Source organism: Palaemon carinicauda, chromosome 14, assembly GCF_036898095.1.
Source record: "Palaemon carinicauda isolate YSFRI2023 chromosome 14, ASM3689809v2, whole genome shotgun sequence".
Classification (NCBI taxonomy): Eukaryota; Metazoa; Arthropoda; class Malacostraca; order Decapoda; family Palaemonidae; genus Palaemon; species Palaemon carinicauda.
This window is the reverse complement of record NC_090738.1, coordinates 125,841,979-125,857,848: the sequence shown is the minus strand read 5'-3', so window position 1 is coordinate 125,857,848 and position 15,870 is coordinate 125,841,979. Positions and strand designations below refer to the sequence as shown.

At 33.1% G+C, this 15,870-nt stretch overlaps 3 pseudogenes; all 3 read right to left on the bottom strand.

Moving 5' to 3' along the window:
- LOC137653008 (pro-resilin-like) lies at positions 1-1,676 on the bottom strand (annotated as a pseudogene).
- A 3,917-nt stretch (positions 1,677-5,593) lies between these two features.
- LOC137653350 (adult-specific cuticular protein ACP-20-like) lies at positions 5,594-8,402 on the bottom strand (annotated as a pseudogene).
- A 3,384-nt stretch (positions 8,403-11,786) lies between these two features.
- LOC137653007 (pro-resilin-like) lies at positions 11,787-15,628 on the bottom strand (annotated as a pseudogene).
- Between the last annotated feature and the right edge of the window lie 242 nt (positions 15,629-15,870).

Genomic DNA, 15,870 nt, shown 5'->3' with positions numbered 1-15,870 from the left:
GAAAGTTTATCAGTGGTATCCTCCCTTGTGGTCGAAAACGACGGCAGGTCCGTAATAGGAAGGATGTTGAGCCTTTCCTTTGTAGCTGACGTGGGCCACGAAGCCTTTGTAGTGATCGGCTGAATATTTCACCTAAGGAAAAAAAAAGGAATAGAGATATTAAAAGTGTTTGCTTTCATGCATATTTATCAGATTATGTAAACAACAGTACCCTCAAAATTGCTTGTACCGTAAAGTTACAGGCTCCGTAAATTTCTGTATCAAAGATGCTATAAACTTGAAATAATGGATTCTTTCTTACGTGTTGCTTGCGTCCGTCGGGAAGAGCGACTTCGTAGGATCCGTAAACGGCCTTTCCGTCGGACTTCTCGTCGTGGTGGAAGTGGGGTCCTTTGTAGTCGCCGCTGACGTGGTATCCGTAATAGTATGGTAAAGGTTCCTGTAAATTTATATTGAATTAGAGGCTCTGTTGAACAATTGATAATTGTTTGTACGATTGAGATAACATATCTAACTTTTTCATAAAACGATACTTAGAAATTTGCATTAAAAAAACGGTAAGTGTCTGGCAACATTAATTCCAGGATTTTTACCGTTTAAAAAACGGTTAAATTGACATAAAAGTGATGTTACGGTCACCAACCCGTAAAAGATAATAATAAAGGTAAAATTACGGTCGCCTGTATTTTACTGAAATACGACTGAGAACAGAATATTTTTACGAAGCATTTCCGATTAAAATTACTTTTTATAACAGTGTATGTAATTTTTTTTTTTTTTTTTACCCTTTTACTTACTCCGTATCCATGTTTTCCTCCGCCGTGTCCATAGCCTCCATCAGCTTCAGGGTCCGAAATGGCGACGCCTGCCAGTGCCAAAAAGTACTACCACCTGATAAGAGATATAGTATGATAGAATTGTACTGTATTTATTATTATATTTAAAAAATTTACGTTTGAACTTTCTATGATTATTGTCCTTATCAAACTCTAAAGTGTAATTTTTATAGAATTATACAGTATATATAATTATATTAAAAAATTTTACGTTTAAACTTTCAATAATTATTGTCCTTGTTATTAAACTCTAAAGTGTTATTTTTATAGAATTATACATATATAATTATATTAAAAAATTTTACGTTTGAACCTTCAATAATTATTGTCCTTGTTATTAAATTCTAAAGTATTAGTTTTATAGAATTATATATATATATATAATGCTATTAAAAAATTTTACGTTTAAACTTTCAATAATTATTTTCCTTGTTATCAAACTCTTAAAGTGTAATTTTATAGAATTGTACAGATAACTATTATATTAGAAATTTTTATGTTTGAACTTTCAATAATTATTGTCCTTATCAAACTCCTAAAGTGTTATTTTATAAAATACCACCTACAGAAATTTTCAGTATATATTCGTATGGATAAACAGATATATTAATATATTCTCAAATTTTACTTTTGAACTCTGAATCATTATTTTCCTATCAAACAAGTGTTATTTTATATGACGAAAAAAACCTGATGTTCGACTAACACTGTAAAACATTTTCCCTTGTTCGTTCGGAAGATTGTTCTTCAGTCGAATGATCAGAATGAACTGATGATTAGCCATCATGTCTCCCGTTATATACTCTCGAGATATGCCCCCTTGTTATCCGCTCTCGTCATAAAGCTTGGTACGTTTACGAGATGATCACGTTTCCTGAACGTTTTTCGTGAGTGATTGTCATTCTTTTATAATAATCGCAGAGTCATGGACCAGATGCTACGTCATGGAGCTTATTTGAAATCCTGAGTGAAATATTTTGCAGTGTGGCACGTGGTGATGGTATGCTTACAGTGTGGCACGTGGTGGTGGTATGCTTACAGTGTGGCACGTGGTGGTGGTATGCTTATAGTGTGGCACGTGGTGGTGGTATGCTTACAGTGTGGCACGTGGTGGTGGTATGCTTACAGTGTGGCACGTTGTGATGGGATGCTTGCCGGTACTGACGTGAACAATGTTAAGCCTGTAGTATACACACTTTCATATGCATACATACACCTCTCTCTCTCTCTCTCTCTCTCTCTCTCTCTCTCTCTCTCTGTATACACACACACACACCCCCATATATATATATATATATATATATCCAGTATATAATTGAATGCTGGCGTGTGAGGGATTCATCAAAATCTTTCGTGTGAGGGGTTTTGGGCCCGTGGTTAAGTAGGTAGAGATGAAAAGGTTCCTCCCATCTTTTTAATTGTGAAGAATGATAAAGTAATATATATATATATATATATATATATATATAAAGTATTTTATATATATAAAGTATTATAAAGTTAGATAGATAGATAGATAGGTATATATATGAATATATATATACATATATATATATATACATATATATATTATATATATATATATATATATATATATATAATGTAAAATGTGGTGCGGGTTTGTGTTTAATTTAAAATCATCTCGCGGTTTTTTTTAGCAGAAATAGAAAAAGTGTGTTCGAAAAATAGATTGTCACTTCATATGCATAATTAATGGCATTCCAGAACCCAGATTATTTATTCATATAGGTCAAAGGTTACAAAACAAGTTGCGCTGTTTGTTTTATCTTTTGTTTTTCTTTTAGTTTTACTCCTCTATTACAATGAAATGGTTTGGAGAGCGTAGGAAGTATTAACGTCAGTGTTTGTTTGTATCTAAAGTATCGGGTTTCGTTGTTGATTCCGTTTTGTATTTGATGTCAGAAAGTTCATTTTGAAATTGATTAACTTCTGAATTGCCTTTTTGAACATTACATCTGTGACTTAATGTATCATATGATTTGTTTGGTCTTGGCAAGTTTTCATATCGACATTTGAAGTCTTCTCTCTCTCTCTCTCTCTCTCTCTCTCTCTCTCTCTCTCGTTAAAGGCAACGTTTTACGACTAAGATTATTTTTATGTTTTGCTCGAAAAAACATTTCCTGCGAATACATGTTTACGTTTACTTTATGCTTTAATTATGTAGTTTGTTCATAACAAGAATAAATATAGTAGGGTCATCATCATCTCCTCCTACGCATATTGACGGAAAGAGGCACAAATATTCTAGGATACATAAGGTAAATATGAAAAATTTCAAAAGACGTAAGATGACGTTCGTGATTTGTGAAAACAATTTAAAACAAGGAATTTGGCTGTTGTTAGATTACAGATAAAATATGAATTGTATTGAGAGTTTTTGAGGTTGCAGGTTAGTGTAGTAGTTCACTCTAAATGTGTGCAAGTTCCAGTAAGACAATTTAAAAAATGAAATCTTTCACATTATAGAAAGTCAATATGTAAAAAGAGGGTTGTGGCTGCCTAATTGATAAATTCCCTGTCTGATGATCGTCAAACTGGGGTTCGAGTCCCGCTCAAATTTGTTAGTTCCTTTAGTGGTTGCAACCTCACCCTCCTTGTAAACTAAGGATGGGATGTTTGAGGGAGCCTGTAGGTCTACCTACTGAGTCATCAGTATCCATTGCCTATCCCTCCCTGGTCGTAGCTTGGGTGGAGAGGGGGCTTGGGCGCTGATCGTATATATATATATATATATATATGTATGTATATATATATATATATATATATCGATACTGAGTCATCAGTATCCATTGCCTATCCCTCCCTGGTCGTAGCTTGGGTGGAGAGGTGCCTTGGGCGCTGATCATATATATATATATATATATATATATTGGGCATTGTCCTGCTTGTTAGGACCTTGTCACTCTCCCATGCTCCTGTCATTCATGAGTGACCTTTAATACCTTTGAAACCTGTAACCTGCTTCTTAAAGTAAATGTTAACCGTAGAATTAAAAATTAAGGATAGAATACTCCCCAGAGGACGTGTAATGGACAAATAGGGAGAAGAAATCAAATATTTTCTTTGTTTTCGTAACCTTCTCGGAAGACGCGTAAATTATTCAGTGGTCAGGTAAACATTGATCAGAATATCATGGACAAATGTTTGTTTTGGATTCCTTTTGTTTTCTATGGAATATTTTATGTATATCGATTTTCATTTATGTCAGTCTCTAAGAGGATGTTTAACTTTCACGATTCTTTCTTGATGTGATGAATATGTTAGTGATCTTTATAATACCATATATCAATGGCCACTTTCCTCTTGGTAAGGGTAGAAGAGACTCTTTATCTATGGTAAGCAGCTCTTCTAGGAGAAGGACACTCCAAAATCAAACCATTGTTCTCTAGTCTTGGGTAGTGCCATAGGCTCTGTACCATGGTCTTCCACTGTCTTGTGGTAAAGAGTTCTCTTGCTTGAGGGTACACTCGGTTACACTATTCTATCTTATTTCTCCTCCTCTTTGTTTTGTTGAAGTTTTTTAGTTTATATAGCAGATATCTATCTATTTTAATGTTGTTACTCTTAGAATATTTTATTTTCTGTTTTACCTTTTCTCAATGGGCTATAATCCCTGTTGGAGCCCCTGGTCTTATAGCATCATGCTTTTCCAACTAGGGTTGTAGCTTAGCAAATAATAATAATAATAATAATATCAGTAATTTGTCCCAGTGTTTCTGTATTGTTAAAAACTATAAAGATTATTACTATTACATTTTCTATGTAATTCATATTTGGTAGACATTTTATGTGTAATAAGAAAATAAAATTTATTCCACGTGCACAGGTTTATATCTACTTGTTGATTTACATTGTAGATGGAATTAGGTCAAGGGATTGGAGGAACTATGTTTAATGCTCTGTGGAAAACGAGGATATTGCATTTATACGTGGTATTATTGTCATAACCTGTACCCCACGGGGTTAGAAATTATGGACACTCCATAATCAAATCATTGTTCTCTAGTCTATGGTAGTGTCACAGCCTCTATACCATGGTCTTCCACTGTCTTGGAGTGGAGTTCTCTTGCTTGATGGTGCACTCGAGCACTCTATTCGATCTTATTTCCCTTCCTTTTGTTTCGTTAAAGTTTTTATTGTTTATATAGGAAATATTCATTTTAATGTTGTTACTGTTCTTAAAATATTTTATTTTCCTTTTTTCCTTTCTCACTAGGCTATTTTTTCCTGTTTGAGCCCTGGGCTTATCGCTCCCTGCTTTTCCAACTAGGGTTGTACCTTGGCAAGTATACCAATAATAATAATTGGCTTTATGAGGTGTATTATTTTTCTACCAATGAGTTCACAGCCTTTAATTGAGTGGTCATTTTCCGCAGGGTATTTTAAAAATGTACGCCAAACAATTAGTGCCTTATATTGCAGACATTAGCTGTTCAAAGGATAAGCAGTATCCAGGTACTAATGTTTCTGTTGATTTTATCTCCAAAATTATTCTTATATGACTCGTTTTATTTTTATATTTAGAAACGAGTCAGAAGCTTATCAATGGTAGATCTAGCCTTGATAAATTTTATTGAATAGTGGTTTGTTGTTCCTAACTTCATTTTGTTGGTGATAAAACAAACAAATAAATCGTCGTTTATAAATATATATTTATTTTAGTCATAAACAAATGCATACATCGATTACTTAACATATCAATCAGAAAATTAGTTTACAATTTGATGAGAGTTTTATTAATGGTATCCTTTATGATCGAAAACGACGGCAGGTCCGTAATAGGATGGATGTTGAGCCTTTCCTTGTAGCTGACGTGGGCCACGAAGCCTTTATAGTGATCGGCTGAATATTCCACCTGAGAATAATTGAAAATATTAAGTGTAATGAAGTAGGTTTAATTATATATTTCCTCATTACCTTTCCTCACTGGGGTATATTCACTGTTGGAGCCCTTGGGATTATAGCATCCTGCTTTATCAACTAGGGTTGTAGATTAGCTAGTAATAATAATTGTAATAACGATGATAATAATAATAATAATAATAATAATTATTATTATTATTATTATTATTATTATTATAATAATAATGATGATAATAAAAATAATAATAATAATGATAATAATAATAATAATAATAATAATAAAGATATTAATATATAATATATTAATATTATGATGATAGTATTATTTAATACTAATGATAATAATATTAATAATAATAATGAAGATAATATATAATATAGTAATATGATAATAATAATAATAATAATAATAATAATAATAATCATCATCATCATCATCACATAAATCCAAAGCTATAATTTTTATAAAAAAACTATTATGACTGACTTACGTGTTGTTTACGCCCGTCGGGAAGCGCAACAGTGTAGGAACCGTAAACAGCCTTTCCGTCGGACTTCTCCTGCTGGTGGAAATGAGGCCCTTTGTAGTCGCCGTTCACGTGGTATCCATAGTAATAAGGAAGGGGCTCCTGCAAAGGAATTTGCATGTTAAGAATGAGTTATTTTACGAAGATACCAGATTTTATTAATGAGTTATTTTTCGAAGATACAAGATTTTATGAATAACCTGTTTTTCGAAGATACCAGATGATATGAATTGAGTTATTTTTTTAAGATACAAGATGATATGAATTGAGTTATTTTACGAAGATACATAATGTTAAGAATTAGTTATTCTTCGAAGATACAGGATTTTATGAGTTATTTTTTGAAGATACAAGATATGAATTGAGTTATTTTTCGAAGTTACAAGATGATATGAATTGAGTTATTTTTCGAAGTTACAAGATGATATGAATTGAGTTATTTTTCGAAGATACAAGATATGAATCGAGTTATTTTTCGAAGATACAAGATTTTATGAATTGAGTTATTTTTCGAAGATACAAGATATGAATTGAGTTATTTTTCGAAGATACAAGATGATATGAATCGAGTTATTTTTCGAAGATACAAGATATGAATGGAGTTATTTTTCTAAGATACAAGATTGTATGAATGAGTTATTTTACGAAGATACAAGATTTTGTGAATGAGTTATTTTACGAAGATACAAGATTTTATGAATGAGTTATTTTTCGAAGATACAAGATATGAATTGAGTTATTTTTCGAAGATACAAGATTTTATGAATTGAGTTATTTTTCGAAGATACAAGATGTTATGAATGAGTTATTTTACGAAGATACAAGATTTTATGAATGAGTTATTTTACGAAGATACAAGATATGAATCGAGTTATTTTTCGTAGATACAAGATGATATGAATTGAGTTATTTTTCGAAGATACCAGATTTTATGAATGAGTTATTTTACGAAGATACCAGATTTTATGAATGAGTTATTTTGCAAAGATACAAGATTTTATGAATCGAGTTATTTTTCGAAGATAGAGGATGATATGAATGAGTTATTTTTCGAAGATACCAGATTTTATGAATTGAGTTATTTTTTAAGATACAAGATTTTATGAATGAGTTATTTTTCGAAGATACGAGATGATATGAATGAGTTTATTTTACGAAGATACAAGATTTTATGAATGAGTTTTTTTGCAAAGATACAAGATTTTATGAATGAGTTATTATTCGAAGATACAAGATGATATGAATTGAGTTATTTTTCTAAGATACCAGATATGAATTGAGTTATTTTTCAAAGTTACAAGATTTTAGGAATGGGTTATTTTTCGAAGATACAAGATTTTATGAATGAGTTATTTTCGAAGATACAAGATTGTATGAGTTATTTTCGAAGATACAAGATTATATGAATTGAGTTTTTTTCGAAGATACACGATTTTATGAATGAGTTATTTTACGAAGATACAAGATTTTATGAATAGTTATTTACGAAGACACTAATGTACATTCATATTTGGTAATGAGTTATGTGAATTTTGAGGAATCGTTTGTAAGTCTTACGCCATAGCCGTGTTTTCCCCCGCCGTGTCCATAGCCACCGTCAGCTTCGGGGTCCGACAGGGCTACGACTGCCATTAAGAGGGTTATCACCACCTGTAAATAGCGTAAAAGGGTTTATATATATATATATATATATATATATATATATTTATTTATTTATATATATATATTTATATATATATATATATATATATATATATATAAATGTGTTTATATATATTATATACAGGTAGTTATAGTACAATTATATTTTGATTGGCAATGTAAACTATATTTTATTAAAGTGTGTGTATATTATATATATATATATATATATGTATGTATAAGGTGTAGAGATATGACCACTACTCGTTCTCTTTTTAAAGAACAGTCATTTTGGGTATATGACTGTAAAGGTTATACCATTCTGCTGTTATACTCATCATATATATATACAGTATATATATATATATATATATATATGTATATATATATATGTATATATATATATATATGTATATATATATATATGTATGTATATATATATATATATATATATACAAACTTTTTTAATCAACCATTTGAACGACAGATTAGAAAAACTCACACTGTAAAACATTTTCCTCGTGGATTACAAGATATGTTAAGTAGTCAGATGTCGAGAATTAACTGTTAGTTCTAAGTGTCTCAGGAATCTTATATATACACATATTATGATTCATATTTTCCCAGCCTTTGTCATCGTTCTTTGGCCTTTCCCTCACTCTCCAGATATATATATATTTTGATATATATTTGTATATGTGTGTATATATATATATATATATATATATATATATATATATATATATATATATATATATATATATATATACATATATATACGTATATATACATATATACTGCGTGTATATGTATATATATATATATATATATATATATATAAACATATGTATGTGTGTATGTATATATGTATGAATGTATGTATATATGAGTTTCACATTTTTAAATTTCCTAATGTCTATTGACCGTCTATAAAATTGTAACTTATACAATTATCTATAGTCATCTATTCATGTAGATTGTCTTGCATGTAGATTCTTTTGCATGTAGTCATTCTTTTGGAAATATACTTGTAAGGAAAAAAAAGTCACGTATGCAGGTAGAGTATACTGTTTTTGTACTATGTCTGTTAACCACAAAGGAATTACTAAAACCTTAACCCCAATTCATTTTTTCATGCTTTCTTTGAGAGAACTTGGTGTTGATTATTGACTAAGTTTCATTAATTACAGCCTTTTTTTTATTGTCGTACTGTATTTGTATCTATTGAGCCTCCTTGCTAGTACGGTAGTAACATGTTCGCCTAGCGTTCGCATGGCAGCAGATCGATCCGAGCCCGGGATCTTAAGTTTAAGCTATTGACTGCTGCGTTTGGGCACCACAGTGGTAGGTTGGGCTTTCTCGACTGATGTTCTGGTGAGCATCTATTGTGATGGAACTGAAGACAGACAGACAGTTACTTCTAACCTTTATATGCTAATTGAATGGCCAAGCATTATTAATTTTTTTTTTTTTTTTTTTTAATGATCTCATTAATAAGCCTTGAATATTATCGAAGATTATGATATTTACTGCACGCTACATACAGTACATCAGATCACGCAACTTCTCACAAACCGATGAGTCTGATCTAGTTTTTCATCCCCCCCCCCCTTTTTTTTTTATTAGCGAATCAATATTTCATTTGATGAAACGAACATACTTATTACATTTATAGATATTGATATTTGCTGCCATTGGCCAATAATGTACATGCTTCTGTGTGTGTATGCTGGTAATTCAAGATAATGCAATGATAATTTGTTTACTTTCTTACAATAATGGTGTCCTAGCTACAGCAAATATGTGCATTGTGATACATTTCAATTGAATGCTTAATTACCCTTACTGTCAAAATTATTCACTCATTCATGAGAGAGTATTGCCTGGCCCTCCATGGTCCTAGTTTGGGTTGAGAGGGGCTTTGGGCTCTGATCATATTTATATATGTTACTCTCGAGGGTATTGTACTGTTTGCTAGGGCAATGTCATTGTCCCTTGCCCCTGCCATTCATGATAGGCTTTTAAAAACCTTTTAACCTTTATTAAAGGTTAAACCGGGAGAGGGCCCTGTGATTTTTCTATTTTGTTCGTCGTAATAATTCTGACCTAAATTGCACTGTCCAAATAACCAACATTGTGATAAGGCTCAGCTTTAAAATGTCATATTTCCCTTGAATAGTCCCCTCCTGGCATGGCGGAGGGACTCAGGGTTGGATATTTGGAAATATTTCATATGCTGTAGAGTATAGAGGAGACGGGTCAAAATGATTATAATTATTGTTTGTGATACTTTTCAGATTTTGTCTTTAATACATATAAATATGCACTGGTATACTTACCACAGTGTTCATTTTTAGTTACTTTTTCTGTATATATCATTATCAACCGTAACTAACCTACAGCAGGACAAAGGCCTCAGATATATCCTTCCACTCGCGTCTATTTATGGTCTTTTTATGCACATATACATGTTTCACAGGCCTTGCGTTGCAGAAAAAGCTTGATTCTCAATGAAGTCCCACAATGACCTCTTGCTGGAGGGAAGTACTCAATATGAGAAAACTTGAATGTGAGCCGAATGTGAGTGTGCCACAGGAGGATTAGAGATATCTGAATTCTATGTTATACGTCTATAGTCGGTGCAGACATTCTGGGCGAAGTAAGCACCACCCCTGATGACGTCATAGCCAATAATGTTGTCTCCTGCGTTAACAGCAGTCACAACACATCCCTTTAAAGTGATTATAAGTTAGTATAGTTTGAAATTGGTAAGGGGATGTATTGTGGCCGCAGTTAACGTGGGAGACAACGTGATTGGCCATGACGTCATCAGGAGGTGGGGCTTATTTCGCCCGGAATCTTCATAGCGATTATATATTATATGTAATACGTTTAGTTCCCTTGAAAGGGTGTGGCACAAGAGGATTTTAGTTGTATATGTCATACGTCTATTTCCATTTTAAATAATAACACCAGAGTAGTACAACCTTCAAATATATAGATATTGGAACCCTATTAGAGTGAGTGCTTGGGTGCTTAAGACTATTGAATTTTTGCACAATTGTGTCAATTGAAATTTTAAACACCCTATAGGTAGTTGTTACCTGGGCTTCACAAGACACTGGAAGAGTTGGAAGACCCAGGCGTACATGGCTGATAACTATAAAGTGTGAAGTGGGAAATGATAATTGGAGAAGTATTAATTTAAAAGATCAAGATAGAGACGACTGGCGAAATCAAACCGATGCCCTTTGCGTCAATATGCGTAGGAGGAGATGATGATGAGGTAGTAGGTTGCCAAAGGGACCAGTCACTCTACATTGGATGCCTCTCTGGTTTCGGCTCCTTTTTCCTTGGCCTACACATACACCGAATAGTCTGGCCTATTCTTTACACAATCTCCTCTTTCTTAATACACCTGACAACACTTAGATAACCTAAAGATTCTTCTTCATTCAAGGAGTTAACCACTATTCTAATTGTTCAGTTGCTACGCTCATCTTGATATGGGTAGAAGTAACTTTAGCTATGGTAAGAAGTTCTTCTAGGAGAAGGACACGCTAAAATCTAACCATTGTTCTCTATTCTTGGGTAGCGCCATAGCCTCTATAGCATGGTCTTCCACTGTATTGGGTTAGAGTTCTCTTGCTCTAGGGTACACTCAGGCACACTGTTCTATTAATTTCTTTATTTCCTTTCGTCACTATGCTATTTTCCCTGTTGGAACCCTGGGGCTTATAGCATCCTGCTTTTCCAACTAGTAAGTATTTAGTTAGTAATAATAATGGTACGGGAGAAATGAGATAATGAATTTTCGGGTTACTGTTTTATTCGATTAGATTATAATCGTAAATAATCGAGGCGAGGCAAATCGGATTTATTTATGGAGATTATATCATCAGTGGTATCCTCCCTTGTGGTCGAAAACGACGGCAGGTCCGTAATAGGAAGGATGTTGAGCCTTTCCTTTGTAGCTGACGTGGGCCACGAAGCCTTTGTAGTGATCAGCTGAATATTTCACCTAAGGAAAAAGACAAAAAGGAATAGAGATATTAAAAGTGTTTGCTTTTATGCATATTTTATCAGATTATGTAATCAAGAGTACCATTAAAATTGCTTGCGTCGTAAAGTTACAGATTCCGTAAATTACTGTATCGAAGATGTTATAAACTTGAAATAATGGATTCTTTCTTACGTGCTGCTTGCGTCCGTCGGGAAGAGCGACTTCGTAGGATCCGTAAACGGCCTTTCCGTCGGACTTCTCGTCGTGGTGGAAGTGGGGTCCTTTGTAGTCTCCGCTGACGTGGTAACCGTAGTAATATGGCAGAGGTTCCTACAGAAATTGAAATATTATTTTACCCCGCTGCATAACAAAAACTCAAATTTTAAGATATTTTTTATATATATTTCTTTAAAACTGATATAATTTATTCTAGTTATAAATATCTTAGGTTAGCTTACGCCATATCCATGTTTTCCTCCTCCATGGCCGTAGCCTCCATCTGCTTCAGGGTCGGATAAGGCGACGCCTACCAGTGTCAGAAGCACTATCACCTAGAAGTAGATATTTAAATTATTATTATTATTATTATTATTATTATTATTATTATTATTATTATTATTATTATTATTATTATTATTATCTAAGCTACAGCCCTAGTTGGAAAGGCAGAATGCTATATGCCCAAGGGTTCCAACAGGGAAAATTGCCCATTGAGGAAAGGAAATAAATTAACAAATAGAATAGTGAGCCTGACTGTACCCTCAAGCAAAAGAATCAGAATTTCTCGACTTAATTGATCTTATTATGTTTGCCTGTTACATGACGAGAGAGAGAGAGAGAGAGAGAGAGAGAGAGAGAGAGAGAGAGAGAGAGAGGAGAGAGAGAGAGAGAGAGAGAGAGAGAGAGAGAGAACAATAAATGTGTAAATATATTTACAATATCAATGATCCTAAAAACTGGATTCAAGCATATTAATGAATTGAGACAAGAAAAGTAAGAGAGAGAGAGAGAGAGAGAGAGAGAGAGAGAGAGAGAGAGAGAGAATATAAAACTTACAGAGGAGAACATTATCAGATAACGTGGTATTGATCACTTTGGAAGCAAAGGTCCGGATTGGAACTGTGTGACTGAAGCGTAGGTAGGCATTTTATATATATCATAAGCCGTGACCTCAATAGTTTCATAATAATCCTTTCCCTCACTTCCAAGTTATTGATTTTGAAAGTTATCCAACTTGTATTAATGCCGGAACAATTACATCTGTGTCAGCTTATTGATATTTGTTCTCTCTCTCTCTCTCTCTCTCTCTCTCTCTCTCTCTCTCTCTCTCTCTCTTCTCTCTCTCTCTCTCTCTCTCTCTCTCTGCCTTTATTTATATGCTTGAATCCAGTTTTAGGACCATATATATTTTAAATATATTTACATATTTCTCTCTCTCTCTCTCTCTCTCTCTCTCTCTCTCTCTCTCTCTCTCTCTCTCTCTCTCTCTCTCTCTCTCTCTCTTATTCAAGCTATAATCAAATTTTGGAATGCTCTTCCTAATCAGGCAGTTGAATTCGTGAGACTTTGAAAGTTGAAACTTGCAGTGAATGTTTTTATATTGAACATGATGACAACTCTCTATTTATAGTTTATATTTGAAACATCTATTTTATAATAATACTTTCATTAATATAGTTTGTTTTAGTCATTCATTACTTCTCTTATAGTTTTTTAGTTCTTTATTTCCTTAATTCACTGGTCTATTTTCCGGTGCTGGAGTCTATAATATATATGTATATATATATATATATAAATATATATATATATATATATATATATATATATATATATATAATTATATGTATGTGTGTGTGTAAATATATGTATATATATATATATATATATATATATATATATATATATATATATATATATATATACCTTGATAAGTATATATTTGATACCAACGCCAACGCGAGAGTAATGTGATATGCTACTTGAAATGAAGTGTTGAACTGTCGAGTAGAGAAAAATCATTAACCATTGCTCAAAATACGCTGTTTTTGTAAGCCTGTCATTTGATTTTATACGATTTCACATGTATTTTGATACTGGACGGCGATTGTGATATCCAGCCATTGTTTTATTACGGAAATTGCTATTAAAAAGGATATTTTATTTTAATGTTTCGTAATAAAGGTATTTGTTTTTAGTATACCAAGCTATCAGGCATGTATTCCATTCAAATATAAGATTAATGTTTCCAAAGGTGTTGTGTTTTTAGGGTATTTTAAGGGGTAGGCATTTTAAGCATATTTAAAGGTTTAGAAGCTAACTCTATGTGTGAGGGAAAGAGTAGTAAAAAGTAGTCTGTTAAATTATTTATTTTAAAGATGTACAAATATACTGATAAACATATAGGCTAGTTACATCTGCAACAAACATACTCTTTTTGAGATTATTTATATTGTTAGACATCATCATCATCATCATCTCCTCCCACAGCTATTGACACAAAGGGCCTCAGTTAGATTTCGCCAATTGTCTTTATCTTGAGGTTTTAAATCAATACTTCTCCATTCGTCATTTCCTACTTCCCGCTTTATAGTCCTCAGCCATGTAGGTCTGGGTCCTCCAAGTCTCCTAGTACCTTGGGGAGCCCAGTTGAAAGTCCAACTATATTGTAAATATATAGTGTAAATATATCCCCCCTGGGAACTTGAAATTTACCCCCAGGGGAAAATTTCAAAGCTGCGAGGAGGCCATAACCTGTCATCCCTATTTAAGAGTCTTTGAGAGAAAGCAAACATGAGTGGATCATTAAATTAGAGGAATAACCATTTATTATAGTATGGGTAGTTTCCGTCATTCATGAAGTGCTTCTTTCAAGAAGTTTTACCCCTTTTCATCACCCTCATTTTATTTTCATCCTAAGAGGCCAAGTAATACACTGTGATCTCTTGATAGCTGACAATAAGCCACTTCACAAAAGAGAACGTCTCCTTGGCGGTAATTAATCTGCACAATCTGTTGCTAATCTATCTACCTCTTTGCGACCAGATATCATTATGATAGAAACCAGCTTTATGGATCCTATACATTTTTGCTTTTTGATAAAAGCCTCTGAAAATAGTAAAAGTAATGTATTGGTTGAGTTAAGATCTTCTAAAACTTTCTGAACACCTTTTGTGTCAATTACTGTAATAGCCAGAATATTAGAAATACCAGAAGTTAAAGATTTCATATACGGGAGGAAGTGACCCCCTATATTTTCAAACAAAACTCTGCACTCCAAATCTAATGCCACTGTCGCAAGGTAGCTGTTAGGTATTACCAGATAGGCTTGGTTAATGTAAGTGACTTTATTCAATATGATAACGAGCTTATATACAAACAGTTGAAGACAAGAATGGCACATAAATACAAACAGTGTAAAACATGCAATGGTAAGCTTAAATAGGTTTTTTTTCTATTATCAGTGCGGGAGAGAGCTAGAGATACACGTGCGGTATACGACCAGTGAATATATATAATTAGTATCCTTATATTATTTTAGGTGTTGCATGAAAAACAGATCGAAACTCTTTTGGGATTTTGGTAGCCTATGGGAAAAGTCCCTGCCTGTTGGGGGAGGGTTGGAGACTCCTTCATGCTCGATAGTTTCTTGTAGTGTCTGCAACCTCACCATCCTTGTGAGCTAAGGATGGGCTTTTAGGAATGCCTATAGGTATACCTGCTGAGTCATCATCAGCCATTACCTGGCCCTCCCTGTTCCTAACTTGATGGAGAGGGACCCTGGACGCTAGGGTATTGTCGTTGTCCCTTGCCTCTGCCTTTAACAATATTGCTCTTAAAAACAATAGAGTAAATAAAGAAATTAGATCCTCTGTAAGGATGGCTGGTGTCCTGAAAGATCCTTCTTAATCCTGGAGTTTGAAAGTATTTAACAACTGACGTATACGAATCATCAGAACATTATTGTTTTATTACCGAGATT